The sequence below is a fragment of the Gossypium hirsutum genome, chromosome A06 (genome assembly GCF_007990345.1).
Source record: "Gossypium hirsutum isolate 1008001.06 chromosome A06, Gossypium_hirsutum_v2.1, whole genome shotgun sequence".
Taxonomy (NCBI): domain Eukaryota; kingdom Viridiplantae; phylum Streptophyta; class Magnoliopsida; order Malvales; family Malvaceae; genus Gossypium; species Gossypium hirsutum.
In genome coordinates, this window is record NC_053429.1 from 12,742,315 (window position 1) to 12,755,855 (window position 13,541).

The window sequence follows — 13,541 nt, forward strand, 5'->3', positions numbered from 1 at the left end:
AATGAAGATTTAAAGCTACTAATGGGTATTTTGGAAATAAAAGAATTCGTAACACTAGTCGAACGAGCCTGCAAGGCGGAAGAACTTGGAAAGGAGAAGAGGAAGGCTGAATTTGAAGCTAGAGATTATCGTAAAAGATCGACGGGTAAAGCTCCGTTCTCAGCTGTAAAGAAGTTCAGGGAGGACATTAATAAGTCGAGGGCGACTGCGGGAATTTCCATCAGGGCAAGACCATCGATGGGCTCCCGAGCTACTTCGGTAGCTAGTGTGGGCAATAATCGTCACGAGAAACCTGAATGTCCCCAATGTGGAAGACGACACCTAGGTGAATGTTGGGGCAAGTCTACTAGCAGGGCCTGTTACGGATGCGGTTCGAAGGACCACTTCATTAGAGATTGCACGGAGCTGGATGAGAAGAATAAGATTCAAGGTGCAAGACCTAGTGGAGTGACATCTAGAGGTAGACCACCGAGAATTTTAGGAGGCAGGGGTGGTAGTCAGAGGGGGCCTCTGATACGGCCGATCGAGCCGAGAACCGTACTCCTGCTAGAGCATATGCCATTCGCGCACGAGAGGAGGCATCCTCCCCCGACGTCATCACTGGTACCTTCATTCTCTTTGATACTAATGTGATTGCATTGATTGACCCTGGTTCTACTCATTCATATGTATGCGAAACCTTAGCAACCAGTAAGACTCTACCTGTTGAGTCTACTGAGCTCGTAATTCGAGTATCAAACCCTTTGGGTCAATGCGTACTTGTTGATAAAGTGTGTAAGAGATGCCCTCTAATAATCCGAGAATCCTGTTTTTCGGCCGATTTGATGCTTTTGCCATTCGACGAGTTTGATGTTATTCTTGGTTTGGATTGGTTAACCGTGCATGATGCGGTTGTGAATTGCAAAAGCAAGACTATCGATTTGAGGTGCGCAAATAACGAAATAATCCGAGTTGAGTCTGCGGACTTAAGGGGGTTGCCAGCTGTAATATCAGCAATGTTGGCCCAGAAATATGTAAGGAAAGGGTGCGAAGCATACCTCGCGTATGTACTTGATGACAAGGAGTTAGAAAAGAAACCCGAATCGGTGCCGGTGGTTTGTGAATACCCGGATGTTTTTCCTGAAGAGTTACCGGGTTTGCCACCTGTTCGGGAGGTAGAGTTTGGTATTGAGCTTGTACCTGGAACTACGCCAATTTGATCGCTCCGTATCGTATGGCACTAACCGAGTTAAAAGAGTTGAAAGCTCAGTTGCAAGAATTGACGGATAGAGGTTTCGCTCGACCGAGTTTCTCACCTTGGGGTGCACCAGTATTGTTCGTGAAAAAGAAGGACGGAACCATGAGGTTGTGCATTGACTATCGTCAACTGAATAAAGTGACGATAAAGAATAAGTATCCGTTACCGCGTATTGATGATCTGTTCGATCAATTAAAGGGAGCATCGGTGTTTTCAAAGATAGATTTGAGATCGGGTTATTATCAGTTTCGGATTCGAGATTCGGACGTACCCAAAACTGCTTTCAGAACGAGGTACGGTCACTACGAGTTCTTAGTGATGCCGTTTGGGCTCACTAATGCCCCTGCGGTGTTTATGGATTTGATGAATCGGATCTTCAGGCCGTATTTGGATCGGTTCGTAGTTGTGTTTATTGATGACATCTTGGTCTATTCAAGAGATGAGACCGAACATGCTGAGCATCTGAGGCTAGTGTTGCAAATTTTGCGGGATAAGCAGTTATATGCTAAGTTCAGTAAGTGTGAGTTCTGGTTAAGAGAGGTTAGCTTCTTGGGTCATGTGGTATCCGCATCGGGTATTCGAGTTGACCCGAGCAAAATTTCAGCCATACTTAACTGGAAGCCTCCGAGAAATGTTACCGAAGTCCGGAGCTTTCTAGGGCTCGCCGGTTATTACCGACGATTTGTCAAAGGTTTCTCGATGATAGCCACACCAATGACGAAGCTACTTCAAAAGGATGTTAAGTTCGAATGGACGGAGAAATGTCAGAAAAGCTTCGATCAACTGAAAACTCATTTGACTGAAGCTCCAATTTTGGTGCAACCCGAATCGGGTAAAGAGTTTGTCATTTATAGTGACGCATCCCTACTTGGGTTGGGTTGCGTATTGATGCAAGAAGGTCGAGTTGTGGCCTATGCGTCGAGACAATTGAAGCCACACGAGAGAAATTATCCGACCCATGATCTCGAACTAGCCGCCATTGTGTTTGCATTGAAAATATGGCGACATTATTTGTTTGGTGAGAAGTGCCATGTGTTTTCGGATCACAAAAGTCTCAAATATTTGATGACTCAACGAGACTTGAATCTGCGACAAAGACGTTGGCTTGAGTTGTTGAAAGATTATGAGCTTGTCATTGATTACCACCCGGGAAAGGCTAATGTGGTTGCGGACGCCTTAAGCCGGAAATCACTGTTTGCTTTGCGAGCGATGAATGTACACTTGTCTGTTCTACCTGACAATGTGTTAGTAGCTGAATTAAAAGCCAAACCATTATTGACTCATCAAATTCGTGAAGCTCAGAAAGTCGATGATGAATTGGTTGCAAAACGAGCTGAGTGTGTTCCGAACAAGGAATCAGAGTTTCAGATTGATGATGATGGTTGTTTGAGGTTTAGAAGTCGTTTGTGTGTTCCAAGGAATTCGGAACTCATTCCGATGATTCTGAACGAAGCCCATTGTAGCCGAATGTTAATTCACCCGGGGAGCACGAAAATGTACAACGACTTGAAACGTCGGTTTTGGTGGCATGGTATGAAACGAGACATCTCCGACTTTGTTTCGAGATGTTTAATATGTCAACAAGTGAAAGCGGAACATCAAGTGCCTTCAGGGTTACTTCAGCCGATCATGATACCCGAGTGGAAATGGGACCGAGTCACAATGGACTTTGTGTCCGGACTGCCATTGTCCGCAAGTAAGAAGGATGCGATTTGGGTTGTTGTTGATAGGCTGACTAAGTCGGCTCATTTTATCCCCGTGCGTACGGATCTTTCATTGGATAAACTAGCCGAATTGTATGTCTCTCAGATTGTGAGATTACATGGAGTACCTATTTCTATCGTGTCGGATAGAGATCCGAGATTCACCTCACGATTTTGGAAGAAATTGCAAGAAGATTTGGGTACCAAGCTGCAATTTAGCACCGCTTTTCACCCCCAAACCGATGGTCAATCCGAGCGGATAATTCAGTTACTTGAGGATATGTTGAGATGTTGCATCCTCGAGTTCAGTAGTTCATGGGAACGGTATTTACCTTTGATTGAATTTGCTTACAACAATAGTTTTCAATCAAGTATTAAGATGGCACCTTATGAGGCTTTGTACGGTCGTAAATGCCGTACGCCATTGTTTTGGACCGAGCTTGGTGAAAGTAAAATTTTCGGAGTTGATTTGATTAAAGATGCTGAACAAAAAGTAAAGGTAATCCGCGAAAGTCTGAAGGTAGCCACAGATCGTCAAAAATCGTATGCGGATTTAAAACGAAAGGACATTGAATATCAGGTGGGAGATAAAGTGTTTCTTAAAGTGTCACCTTGGAAGAAGGTACTCAGATTTGGCCGTAAAGGCAAGTTGAGCCCGAGATTCATTAGGCCGTACGAAATTTCCGAACGAGTGGGGCCGGTTGCATATAGATTGATTTTGCCCCCAGAACTTGAAAGGATGCACGATGTCTTCCATGTTTCAATGCTTCGACGTTATAGATCCGATCCGTCACATGTGATTAATCCCTCAGAAGTTGAAATTCAATCTGACTTGAGCTATGAAGAAGAACCGATTCGTATCCTAGCTCGTGAAGTGAAAGAGTTGCGAAATAAAAGGGTTCCGTTGGTTAAGGTGTTGTGGCTCAAACACGGGATCGAGGAAGCAACCTGGGAACCCGAGAGCGCGATGAAAGAACGATATCCAAACCTATTTACCGGTAAGATTTTCGAGGACGAAAATTTCTTAAGTGAGGGAGAGTTGTGACAGCCCAAAATTGACCCTAGTCGGGAAGTGGTTTCGGGACCGCTAAACCAAGTCACCGAAAGGTTTGAATGTGATGTTTATTGTCTAGAATATGTAATCATGAATGTGTGAAAATTTCAAGCTTCGATTTAGTCGATTGCATGTGAATTTAGTCAATACGATTTATATGAGAAAATTTTAAAATGTGATAGGTCAATGCATGAGGACCTATTAGTGCATGTGGAAGAAAAAGGGGACTTGCATGTCAAATTTCCCCTCCCTAATATGTACTGGCCGGCCATGCTATGGGTGGAAACATGTCACCAGCATGTTGTGTTAGTGATGTATGGTAAGGAAAATAAAATAATAAGCATGATAATTAAATAATGAAAGGAAGGGTGATGAAAAAAAAGAAAAAAATAATAATAATGGTCTCATGCATACACCCCATTGCCGTGAGCTAAAGGAAGGAAAAGAAAGGTTTTGTTCATCCTTTTTCAACCTCTTTTGACCGAAAATCCTAAGGAAGAGGATTATGAGGAAGTTTGGCCATGCATGTAACTAGATTGAGGTATGTTTAATGTTATTCTTTGAGATTCATGTATATTTCAAGTTGTAAGTTCAAAATCTACCTAGCCATGGTTCAAACTTTGTTAAATGATGGAGATGACATTCGGCCATGAATGTTACGTTCTTGGTTGGTATTTTGATGTCTTTGGTGATGAGGTAAGGAGATGGTTGACTTTGGGTGTTTAATAAAAGGGTTGGATGTGAGAGTGTGTGAGAAGTAGAAATGAGGAGTCTTAGCAACTCCATGAAGGTTCGGCCATGGTAGTTTGAGGATTAGAGATTTTATTTCTTGTTAAAAATTTGATGAATCCTAGTGTGTGAAGTGTTTGAACCAACTAAGGATTAATAGATGCATGGGTACAAAGTAGGAAGAATCGGCTACTATGGTTGACACCAATGCCGAATGTAAAGATGTTATAGTAAATAATGTATGTGATTTGAGTTGATAATGTGAAAAAGGATAATTAGATGTATTATAAATGATATAAAGATTTTAGAAATTATTTTGGTTAGGTGTGTGTATGATTAAGTATATTCGGTAATATACTTAAAGTGAGTACTTGATATTATATGGGAGTATGTATATTCGGCCACATGAGTAAATATATATATGATGTTAAATTTGATTATGTATAATGGGCATTAAGATGTGGAACTTAAGAAATGTAGTCATATGTGGAATTACATGATGTTATAGTTGACATTGTACACGCATACATCCATTCGGCCATCAACATGAGTAATTAGTGAGGATGGTTGCCGAATATACAAACATACATAAGCATGTGAAATTGAATCATGAATGTTTAACAAGATGGTTAAACTAGTGAATTATTGATTAAGCTCAAGGAGCTAAAGGAGGAGAATCAAGCAAAGGCAAAGAAAAGATCACTGAGTAGCCGAATTGGAACCGTCTTACCCAACACAAGGTAAGTCATTAAGCATGTAGTTGGTATTATTTCAAATGGTCATAATGTTTATGTATTGATGCTGAATGGAATGAATAAATATACATATATATATGCATGTACGTATGTGATGATGAAATTGTTGAATGAAAAGAAAAGAGGTAAGATGTACTGAGTTGTTGATCTCGGCACTAAACGTGCGGGTATAACCATTTATGACCATGAGATTGGCGCTAAGTGCGCGGGATTAAATTGTACAGCACTAAGTGTGCGATTTGACTATGTTGCACTAAGTGTGCGAAATGAATATGATGCACTAAGTGTGCGAATTGACCATGCGGCACTAAGTGTGCGAGTTTGACTATGTAGCACTAAGTGTGCGATTTGATTACGTAGCACTAAGTGTGCGAGTTGATTATATAGCACTGAGTGTGCGGACTCAATATACATTCGTGAATCATTATGGACACTATGTGTGCGACACTATTGAGTCGATCGCGGACAGCGGATCGGGTAAGTGTCTTGAGTACATGGCTAATAGGTGCTATGCTTATACTTGGTGTTGAGCTCGGTAAGTTTGAACCTATGTGACAAATATACTTGAAGTCACGTACATAAAATTTATCGTAGGATGGGTGAAAGGCCGTTTAGTCGTTTGATTGTAACGAAAATAAATTGATTTATGAAAATGCCTCAATGTCCTATTGATGAGTATATGGAATGTGAATGCATGAATTGATATGAAACTGAATCGATAGGTTGGAGGAACTATGGTATGGTTCGGTATGGATGGAGTAAATTGTCTCGTTCCATTTTGTTTCCTCTTGTGATAATGTTATTGATGGATGGTAGTGCATTGCTTATGACTTACTGAGTTATAAACTCACTTGGTGTTTCCTTGTCACCCATTATAGGTTGCTTGGACTCATCTATTTTTGCGGGGTCAGGCCGTCATCGAAGTCATCACACCGGATAGCAAGTTTTGGTACTTTCTTCTTAGTTGGCTTAGAAGAACATTTTGGCATGTATAAGCTATTACGTTGTGTTTGAACTTTGGCATGTAAACTTTAAGCCATGCGAAAATGGCACGAATGTTCGATTGAGTTGGATCAAGGGTAGGCATGAAATGGACCTAGTTACTTTCGTAACAGATGCTGGCAGCAGCAGTGTCATGAGATTGAAAAATCACTAAAAATAGTAGGAGTGGAATTAATTGATGAATAAATTATGTAATCGAAGCTCGATGAGTCTGTTTTCATGAGGAGTAACGAAAAGATCATATGGGCAGTATATTAAGAGATAATCAGATTTTTGTGGGACAGGGCCAGAACGGTTTCTGGATTTCCTGCTCCGACTTTGGAAATTCATTATAAATTAACCAGAGATAATTAGGGGTCGTACCATATATGTACAGATTCCTCTCTGAGTCTAGTTTTCATAGAAACAAACGGCATCAGTATTGAAGCCCCGTGCAGGGAGATATCCAAGTCGTAATGGGAAAAGGTCAGTGTAGTCGACCCCTGCAACATGGGAGACTTTGACTAATAAACTGTACTAATTGGCTCGACCAAAAATTCTAGAAAAAAATAAATAGATGGGCACATGAGTCTAGTTTCTGGGAAAAATCACGAAACTGATTTTCGAGTTACGAAACTCAAGATATGATTTTTAAAACGACTGGTACACAGATTGGGCAGTGTCTGGAAAATAAATTTTATAAGGGGTTAAAGTCAGTTAACACCTCGTGTCCGACTCCGGTGTCGGTTTCGGGTTCGGGGTGTTACACATAATCCAATAGCCATAAATCACATGTAACACCCCATACTCGGCCTAGACGCCAAGCCGAATATTGAGATGCTACACCATCGTCTCACTGCTTGTTTATCTAAAATGACATGTTATTTCTGATGATTTTTTTTTGATTAATGACAACATAGCATTATCATGAACAATAAACCATACTGATCGCATGATTTGTAGCAAGTAATAAATATTTATAATGAAGATCAAACCTAAACTAACTATTATCACGACGAAAAGGCAAGCGCACCTATCGAACAATAGTATAGTAACGACAAGACCAGGATATCGTACCCAAGGGAACCAAAAGTACCAGTAATAACTATCTTTTTATTATCTAGCCTATGAATAAAAGGATTTGTTTAATGAACTAATTATCTAAACTAATTAACTAATTTAATTAAAGCGGAGAGAAAATTTGGAAAAAGACTTTAAGAGAAGCAATTGATAAAGACGACACCCAAGGAGGACTCCACCTAGATTTCACTTGTTATCTGACTTTGAACCGGACAATTTATTCACTTGACTTGATCCGTGAGACTTCCTAACCTATGTTATTATCCCTTTCGAGACTAATAACGTCTAACCCTCAATTGAATTAATCGAAATTTCTTTCTTAATTAAAACCCCTAAGGAAGTAGTAAATCACTCTATAGACTCCCATATTAGGTATCACCCTAATCCGATAAAATCTCGTAACCCTATTTCTAGGCGTTCGATCAACTCTGCTTAATTATGCCAAATCTACTCTTAGGTAGGGTCTATTCCTCCTTTGCATAAGCACATCAAATCATTAATTAATACCCGTAATATTAACTCAAGCATTAAGGACACATAATTAAGAACAAATCAAGTATTTATCATACAGTTCAGATAATAATAACAAGATCCATCATAGGTTTTATCCCCCTTAGGTATCTAAGTAATTCCTGGAGCGTGGTTCTGTATTCTAGAAAGGTTCTGGAAGAGGCCTCCTCTCTGGGTCATACTTAGGGTGTTTATATAGGCTTTGGATTGGATTTCTTCCTCCCTAAGTACCCTTTTCCGTGTAAAATAGAACTCTTTGAAAAAGGGACACGCCCGTGTTTCACGACCGTGTGACATGATTGCCAAGCCGTGTTTGGTCCGTTAAATTGCCACAGCCGTATGGGCTCAATGGCCAGGCCATGTGAATCGTGTAAACCTTGGTCAACACCCCCGAAGGCCACGGGCGTGTGAGATGCCCGTGTGGCAAGGCTTAGGCCGTGTGATCTTCTTGATTTGGTTCGTTTTGTCCCTTTTTAGCTCATTTTTGGCTGCTTTTGACTCTTGGTGCTTTACTGAGTACAAAACATGAAATAACCGGATTAAGAGCACCAAAATCCACAAATCTAGTATTAAAATCCATAAATATGCTAAGTATTTGGGGTAAAACTATGTATAATTTGGCGTTTATCAAATACCCCCACACTTAATCATTTGCTTGTCCTCAAGAAAAACTCTCATTTACTGCTAGAATTCATTCTTTTCAATCACATGATCAGTATTGATAATGCTACAAACTATTCCACAAAAAATTATACAGTGAGAATTTAACTATAGGGGCATTAAAAGCTTCAAACAATCTAAATCGGATATTTTGATAATAAAAATCATAGGTAATCTCCTTCCTCTAAGTAATCAACTTTAGTCCTAAATATACAAGATATGACATCCTCACTAAAGATTCACTCAAATCACTCAAAGTGTTTAAGGTTCAAGATTAAGCACTCGATTGTTTAACATGAAAAGTTATTACCATAGGCTTGCATGAAAATCAAATCTCCACCACTTGTAAATGATATGATACACTAATCAAAAGGTCTTTGCATGGTTGTAATGGGGTTTAGGTTACAGGTATGGATACATGCTGAAGAACAGGGGTTAGAATCGAGATAATTTCAATATGTTACCCCACTGTGAAAAACTTAATTACTGAACCACAAACAAATATCCAGAACTATTTTACATGAGTTCATGACAACTTTAGCTTGCTGAGAATTACATTTTTTTAAGAACAAATCAAATCAAGTCAATACAATACAGAAATTATACTTCATGATTCAGTAACAAAAAATGGGAACATAGTGAGGTAATAATATTAAATTTAATCTCGATAAAAAGGTAAATTAAGTAAGAGGATTTCAACAATAATGGGTTAATGGGTTAATGTTAAGGGTTAATTAATAAAAAAAAAGTTAGTAGGGTCAAAGGGGGTTCGCTAAGGGTTTAATTATGTGGGAAGGCTTTTTATGGAGTAAATGGGTTAAATCCTAAGTGCCTTTATCATCTCAGTATATCAAATCATACGTGTGATCTCGACATGTATAATCGAAGCAATTTCTAGAATAACAGTTCAATGTTGACACGCTCAAACCACAAAAGAAGTGAGCAAGAAAGAAAGCTATATGCTCAAAAGGCTCAAAAATCTCACCAAAAATTTGGGTTTTTGATGTCATTTCTGTATACTTAGGATTTCAAGATAATACCTCAATTTAGGAGAAATAGTTTAAAAATTTTATTTCTCAAAATATCAACTTGTCATGCTCGATTCTTTAAGGTCCTATAATCAAATAATCATGCATAATTCCCTTTTTCTAATTCACGACATATCAACAATAATTATAGATCAATCAGAATTCATTCTATCAATATTATGAGAAAATCACTTCAGCATAAGACCAAATTCAGGGATTTGAGAATAATGCAAAAAGTTAGGTTTCATGTTCACCCCCATACTTAAGATGTACATTGCCCTCAATGTACAGATATAGATTATTCAAAATAAAGAAAATCGTAAGAGGAAACGAGGTGAAACTCCCTGTTATATGGATGTGGAGCTTGATTCTGAGGATGGAATGTTCGGGGAAAGTGGTAGCTGCCATTATTCTTGGCTAGATGAAGAAATTGGGTCGTTGAACATGGCACTCGTGAGGTATTGTTTCCCTTTTGTTTCCTCATTCAATAAAATATTCCTAGCAGCTTTGCTTGGAAGTTTGTAGAATCACGAAGAGCTTATTAAGAGTTGGTGTGGAAGAGAGCGTAGTGGAATTACTTGTTAGAAATACCAGAAAATGGAAAAAAGTAAAATTTAATAATATAAACATGTCTTTCAAAATAAAATAATAAAATTGAAATGAAAATAAAAATCAAAAGAAAAATAAAAATAAAAATAAATAAAATAAAATAAAAATATGAATAAATAAAAAAAATAGGAGGATTCAATGATCCTCGTCGGTGAGGCCCTCAGGTGGTGGTGCTGGAGTGGCGATGCGAAAGTGCTGGTTGAGAATAGGGATCAGGGAGTGGAGAAGGGGAGATTTCAGCTAGGGCTTTTGAAAGGAAAAAGAAAATGAACAGTGATTTGCTTATATAGGGGAGGGCCACACGGCCTAGGGCCATGCCCGTGTACTTATGAGGGTGAGCCCGTGTGTTTCGAATTTTGCAAATTTAGGTCGTGCTTGGCTATTCTCCCAAGCCCGTGTGTCTTGGGCGTGTGTGGTACATGACCATATCGCATGGTCGTGCCTAGCATTGTTCGCTTCTCTCCCGCCCATGTACGCCTGTGTATTGTTATCCACGGCTTAACGGCACGGGCGTGGCTCACGCCCGTGTTGAAGAAATAGAATCGAGCCTTGTCCCTGGCACGCCCGTGGTTTTCTATCCCCACGCTCGTGTTTTTCCTATCAAGTTCACCCACGGCCATGTCGTATGGCCGTGGGGATCTATCGCACCCCGTATTTTGGGGAAATCATGTCCTGCTTCAACACGGCCGTATCGCACGCCCGTGTCTCTTCCCCTGTTTGGCCACGACTTTAGGCATGCCCGTGTGCCTAGCTGTGTGTGCTGAAAAACTTTGAAATTCAAAGACTAAGTTAATTGATTCGAAGTGTGAGATGTTAAAAATAAAGAAATCAAAATATGTTAGTGCTCAGGTTGCCTCCCGAGAATCGCTTATTTATAGTCTAAGCTCGACTTACCTCTCCGTTGATTTATCATGGTGGTTTGAGGAGTTCATACTCCTCGTTCCTGCTGTCAATCTTAAAATAAGGTTTTAATTGGATGTTGTTTACCTTAAAAGTACCGAACTTGGGATGTCTCACCTTAACCGTACCGAATGGGAAAATGCTGAGTACCGTAAGAGGGATTTCCTCATTTGGTGTGGTAGTGACAATGTGGGGATCTACGACATCCAGTAAGAATTTATCGCCAACCAAAAGTTGATTAGGAGAGGTATTGGGCTTGTTTTGGCATAGTTTCGGTTTATCACGTGTTCTCGGTTTGTGTGCTCGCCATTCATTTAGTTCCTCTATTTGAAGCCTTCGTTTCTTATGGGTGTCTTTGTTCTCTATATGATAATAGTGCACTGTCTTTGTTGTCTTGGTTCGAGGGGGTTCCTGCAAGGGTCATTGAGTATTAGTTTTATCATCGACAGGTTTTATAGCGTTATCTTGAGTTTTAGAGGTTTTGACTGAGTCGCGTGCTTGAAGTGTTACTGCATTGTCACCTACACGAAGTGTTAGCTCTCCTGTGCCTACATTAATAATGGTTTTGGTAGTTGCTAAAAAGGGTCGTCCTAAAATTAAAGGTACCTCATTATCCTCATCCACATCTAAGACGACAAAGTCTACTGGGTAAATAAACTTATCAATTTTAACGAGAACATCTTCAATAATACTCTTAGGAAATCTAACTGTTTTGTCAGCCAATTGTATGCTCATCCTAGTCTATTTAGGTTTACCGAGACTGAGTCGTTTAAACATTTTATAGGTTATACTTGCCCCTAGATCAGCTAAAGCATTATTCATAGATAAACTACCAATTAAGCAAGGAATTGTAAAACTCCCTGGACCTTTCAATTTGTTAGGTAGCTTATTCTTTAGAATAGCTGAGCAGGCTGTATTGAGTTCCACATACGATGTAGTGTCTAATTTCCTTTTATTGCTCAGAAGTTCTTTTAAGAATTTTGCTGAGTTGGGAATTTGCGAAAGAACTTCAATAAAGGATAAGTTAATATGTAATTTCTTTAAAAGTTTGACAAACTTACTGAATTGTTCTTCTGTTCTGTTTGTCGTCTTCGCTTTAGGATATGGCACACGAGGTTCATGATTCGTACTTACCTGTTTGGGATCATTATTGTTTACCTCTTCTCATCCTTTGTTCATTGCGTTGTTTTGCTGTATTTCTGGCTCGAGTGCAATGAGTCCGTCCTTATTTTGAGTGCTAATTGCATTGAGGTGTTCCCTCGGATTAGGTTCAGTATTACTTGGTAAGCTACCTTGTGGTCGTTCGGAGATTAGTTTGGACAGCTGGCCTATCTGAGTTTCGAGTCCTTGGATCGATGCTTGTTGATTCTTAAGTGCTGTCTCGGTATTTTGGAAATGGGTTTCTAACATCGAAATGAATTTAGAAAGCATCTCTTCAAGGTTTGGTTTCTTCTCTTGTTGATGAGGTGGCTATTGAAAACCCTGAGGATTTTGTGGCTTTTGATTCCCTTGACCACCCCAGGAGAAATTTGGGTGGTTCCTCCAACTTGCATTATGAGTATTACTGTATGGGTTATTTTGAGATCCAAAATTATTGTTACCCATACAGTTGACCTGTTCTTCTTCAGTTGTAGGATTGAAGGATTGGTATTCTTTATGCACACCTCCTCCGCTTGAGTCACACCTCATTACTGGATGTACCTGCGTAGAACCAAGAACACTATCAATCTTTTTATTGAGAAGTTCTACCTGGTTAGAGAGCATTGTAACTGAATCGATGTTATAAACGCCGGCTATTTTCGTTGGCTTTGTCCTCATAACTTGCCACTGATAGTTGTTCAGTGGCATCTCCTCTATGAATTCATAGGCATCTTTCGGTGTTTTATTGTTGATGGTTCCGCCAGCAGCTACGTCAATCATTTGTCTTGTCGAGGGATTCACACCATTGTAGAACGTTTGAACTTGCAGCCAAAGCAGTAACCCATGGTGAGGGCACCTTCTCAGTAAGTCCTTGTATCTCTCTCATGCATCGTAAAGTGTTTCTAAATCCATCTACACAAAAGAAGAAATATCATTACGTAATTTAGCCATTTTAGCTGGTGAAAAATATTTTAGTAAAAATTTCTCGGTCATTTGTTCCCAAGTAGTGATAGACCCTCGTGGTAATGAGTTCAACCACTGCTTGGCTTTGTTTCTCAGTGAAAAGGGAAATAATTGAAGACGAATGGCATCATCGGAAATGCCATTGATTTTGAATGTATTGCAAAATTCAAGAAAATTCGCCAAGTGTGTGTT

The 13,541-nt window shown here is 39.6% G+C and overlaps 1 non-coding gene across 1 annotated transcript; it reads left to right on the top strand.

Annotated features, from left to right (window-relative positions):
• The first annotated feature begins 13,224 nt into the window (after nucleotides 1-13,224).
• On the top strand, nucleotides 13,225-13,331 carry LOC121230985 (small nucleolar RNA R71). Its single transcript, XR_005929055.1, has one exon. It is a non-coding gene; the product is annotated as a small nucleolar RNA R71 (small nucleolar RNA).
• Nucleotides 13,332-13,541: the final 210 nt, after the last annotated feature.